Here is a 5042-nt window from a genome sequence, read left to right on the forward strand (position 1 = left end):
CACCCAGCGCTCAGGGCCTCACAGAGACACTTTTCCGGTCAAACCGTGCCAAAACACCCAAGAATCCAGGAAGGCGAAAGTTTTCCGCAAATCTTTGAGCAACAGCAAATCTGATCGCCAGAAACAGGGTGTTGAAACAGCTACAAGCAGCAATGGTTGAACTTTTTGCCAACAGGGAGAAAACTTCGTTCTCCGAAGCTAAAAGGCCCAATCAACCCGGGCTCTCACGGGGCAAAAAAACCTGCAAGCGAAAAGCATCCCCAGGATCCACGAGGGCAAGAAGAAGATGATTATGACCCAAGAGCTCCTACTCCACAGAGGCAGCAGAAACAGTGTCGTAATGCTTGTACACAAACTGCCTCAGCATTTTCAACAAACTCGGCGATGTTAAACAGTCAGGTTGCTTGAACAACCGTCTATAGTTGTACTCACAGAGACCCAGCTCACACCAGGTTTCTCTGACGTGGAGATCTCGATAGACGTTTAGCCTATTTTTCGAGCTGAATCAAAACGAGGGAGGGCTGGTGGGGTTGCTCTGGCCCTACCAATCCCGATTGTCCCATCTGACACCACTCCCGCACCCTTTTGCGATGCACTGTGGGTCTGAATCCCGCTGCGTTGGTCCGATTTTCTGCTGCTCGGTGTGGTCCACCGTAGTCCCACGAGTCCCACTGAAGATGACCAATACCTCATACAAACCCCTGAGCAACTCTCCTCCAACTACCACTTCACTCCTCTCCTGCTGTTAGGTAACTTTAACGCTCCAAAGGCCTGCTGGATGAAGCTCCAGTTCGTCGAATCAGGTGGCCTTTTTGCAGCGGCGCTGTTAAACAAAACGCTGGGACTCAATACGTCCTTGCACCCACCAGATACCTCGCGGACCAACACCATCCCTCCATGAGTTGGTCATCACCAACGAAAGATACTTCGTTGATCAGGTAACGATTAACTCTCCACAGAGACATACCGACCACTGTGTGCTGATCTTTGATTTTGTCCGCTACTGGGCCGGAAATCCCGATCCTAAAACGTTGTTTCGAGACTTCTGCCGTGCAGACTTCTCAGGAATGCGCATCTTTCTTGAACAAGTTACAATGGGACCAGCTCCAGTGGGAGAACTATATACGACCATTGTTAAGAAAGTTCACCAGACCGACGCGATGTTCGTCCTAAAAAAACAACACGCAGCCGGACGATCCGCAGGCTGCCAAAAAAACTCGGTGACTTCTAGAAAAGGGGTACCAACCTTTTCCAAAAGTCGACTACAGGGNAATCCGCCAATGGAACACACGGAAACAAGCCATCATCCTGGACCTTGATTGGAAAAACAAAAACTCACTGTTCAAATATATGAAACATCGCTGCGGAAACAAGCCATCTGCGTTTTGTTTGAGGGACAGGTACGGATAACCCACGAGTGACCCAAAGGTGGTATCTAATGTTTACAGAGAACACTATGCAGTTCTACATTCAGCTCTAGCGTCCTCAGTACACCCACTCTTGTCAAGGCGTAACTAGGAACAGCCTCCAACCGACTGAGTCTTCACGGTGTAGGACGTTCGCCAACTCTTGCACAAGATCAGCCCATTGTGCGCATAGAGGCACAACGAAACACATTCAAGGACCCTGAAGGAAACGTCGTCTACATTATCGTTTTCCTGTTCTTTTGCCAGCCGCCTGACGAAGGCCGCCTTAACTCCGCGTGGAAGGAAGTGACTGTGACGTCAATCTACAAAACTGGTGACCGACTATCGCCTAGTAGCTACAGGCCTACAAACCTCACCAGCGTGCCGTGTAAGGTAATGGAACGCATTCTGAAGCGAGCCCTCCTAGACAACCTTACTACCAACAGCTTGATGTTTTCGGCTCGTGGCGGATTTCTCTCCAACTTCGTGTTTATGGACAGCTTAACCCAAGCCAGGAACAAAAGACTCATATTGGACGCCATAATTATAGACTTCTCAANNNNTTTGACCGAGCTCCACACGTCCTGCTGCTCCACAAACTCGGGTCTTAAGGGGTTCAAAGGGAAGTCCTTCTCTGGATCAAGTCGTTCCTATAAGTCAGATCATTCCGAGCGAAGGTGGGCTCTACTCAATCTTTCCCAGCTCCGGTCTCTATTCGAGTTCCTCAAGTTTCTATTGTGGGGCCGCTGATGTTTCTGATATACGTCAACGTCCTTCCAGGCGTTCATGCAAATCTATGTCTACTTTTTGCGGACGACTTGAAATCCCGGAGTTTCAATGCTAGTGCCCTCCAAATGGATGTAGACGCAGCAAAGCAGAGGTCGTTGGACTGGCACCTTCCTCTGAATGATGAAAAGTGCGTCCATGTGTCATTTTGGGGAGGCTTAGCGAATGCTTTTGTCATGTGTGGTGTGAAAGGAGCAGAAGACGTCATGAGGATAGACGCCAAAAAGGATTCGGTTCCTTGGCCCTCTTCAAACTTATTTTTCTCACTGTATCATGAGAAGTCGGCCCAAAAGAATTATTCTGCGCACCTTCTCCTGTAATACTCGCATGGACTCCCAAATACTTTATTGGGACTACTTCAGACCGTTACCTGAATATGCCAACTAAGATGCCTATTCAGGACACACGACAGACGTCACCCCCACTGAGCGTATCCAGCGAGGCGATACGAAAATGGCTGCCGGCCTCTAATCCGTGAACTACGAAACGCGTCCGGCGGTGCTTGACCTCTTCTTGCAGTTCGTTCCCTGTTTGAACAGGTCTGGCCAGCAGGTTCTTCCAAGTTGACCCAACAGACGCTTGGCGGGAACATGCTAGGAATACTTTCGAGGTCAGAGGGAACAATTTTATTGAGCAACATTATCTTATTTCGGGTAGTGGCTGCGTGGAATAACCTTCTCACGACGGTTGTTCACGCTTCATCCAGGATCCAGTTCACAGCACTTTACACAATTAATACGCGAGTCCCCGCCCCGACAGGCATTCTTCCCCGCAATGAGAACATAAATATCAGTGCCACATGCTTTTTTCACCTGGTCCTTTCAGGTGAACGGCAGCCGCTGAAGGAAAAGAACAAAACCGACCCGAGAAGCTTGGGCTAAAGCCTTAATCCCGTGTACCAATCCGCGAAACCGTGAACTGGTGATTATCTAATGCCGCAGGTATCAGCCACGTCCGTAACAGTGAAATGTTGAGTCTTCTTAAACAACATCTCCGTAGTTCGCAAACGAACAACGCAGGCTTACGGAAGTGGCCGACAAAATAATCAAAACTCCATCATCAAGGACATGGCCAGGGGACAACTATGCTCAAGGCCTATCGACTACCATGCAGATAATAAACAGGCTTATCCAAGCATAGAAGATTTCCTCGCAGGACCCGAACATCACCAGTCAAGTCTATTCCACAGATATTGCGGAGAGTCACGGGTTTTCACGGGCGACTTAAAAAACACCAACAAACCATAAATCACCCGATTGGCTTGCTCAATCAGATGGCGATTGCTAGCGTATGATCAGACCTTTTCAGTTGGCAAGAAGGCCATATTTTTAACTGACAAACCGCTACGGTGAACCACACGCACGAAGACCAAGCAGCGGAAGTCGGACTACTTAAAAAAGTGGATTGGGTGGTTACGCAATTATCAACAGAACGAAGACTACACAGGGACCCAAACCACACGAGGAGGAAGCGAGAAATGATTATTTATAGCTTCTCACCGCCTTTTTCACCATGGTGACATATAGGGGCCCATTAGCTGCACAATGCTCTTAGCTGCAAAACCTTCGCGATTGGGATAAAAAATTTTACACCAAAAGGTTGCATTTTGTTGCGTATGTGTTCAAACCAAAACCAACCTGCTATACTTAAGTATTTTTACAGCTCACCCCCATTCAGTTTCGCGAACGGATCTTCAGGCAGAGGCAGGGGTTATTGATGGGTACCAAGCGTAGCGTTACGACATCTGGAGAAATCTGCATACAACCTTCTTCAACAACACGCTAGGTGCGGCCCGAGGAGAGTGGTTGCTCAGTTGGAGAACACCAATCTCCTGTAGTCGGTCTAATTCTTGGTCAACGATAAGTAAGGCTTCAAATGGTACTGGGTGTTTCGGTCCGAAAACTGATTTGGTACCAGTGCGAGGCACACTCTGGCCCTGGCTTTTGCGCACCATCCTAGCTCGTCGGTGAATACAGATGCATAATGGTGTATGAGGCCCCCGAGTGAGCGCTTCGGAAATCAAGTTTGTTCGAAGGAGCACCCGGGCGCTGCGTACATGAGGTTGCAAATAGAATTGATTGGTCTCTCTAGCAGATTCAGCTTTTCGATCCAATCCAGCCTCATGAAATCAAGCTTGGGGCATGACGTCAGTAAGCGTGTGGCTTGTGCCGTCGAAGTTAGTCAAGCAGTCAACCTCGCCAGTGAACTTCAGTTTACCACCAGAAGCATTACGGGCCCGGTGTTCAGTCGGCTTCACGGGTAGCTTACCAGGTCGCTTCTCCGTTCGTTCACTGAGCAGCGAGATGCCGAAACCCGTATCAAGGTGAAAACGAGCTGGAATATTGTTGATATAAACCGTTACGTGCTTCCTTTGGCAAGAAAATCAACCCGGAATGTTACTGTCACCGAGTTGCACTGCGATCTGTGGGCTCCACGGTGGTGTTCGAGTGGCTGCGGCCTTTGAGTTCGTCATAGATCTTATTTGTGGCTACGACGACTGCACCTGGGACGTTTGTGACGCCTGAACCGGCAATAACGAGCAAAATGCCACTCTCCGCAGTGCCAGCAACTCGTGGGAGACTTACTCTGTCTTCGATCAGGCTTCTTGTCAGATTTCCGGGGCGCACTAGAGTTGAATGCCTGCACAAAACTGCTTGAGGTCACAGCTATCCGACCGATCATAGCCGTGTCGTGCTTCAGGTTGATGAGGGGTTGGCACTCGGTGGTAAGGATCTGCAAAATCATTTCGGCTTCCTGTTCAATTCTGTTAAGCGGCCGGGTTCTGATTTTGGGCATTCTGGAATGACTGAATACCGGATATAAAAATGAGGCACTTAGACTGATTCTCCC

This window comes from Opisthorchis viverrini (genome assembly GCF_000715545.1).
Source record: "Opisthorchis viverrini unplaced genomic scaffold opera_v5_60, whole genome shotgun sequence".
Lineage (NCBI taxonomy): Eukaryota > Metazoa > Platyhelminthes > Trematoda > Opisthorchiida > Opisthorchiidae > Opisthorchis > Opisthorchis viverrini.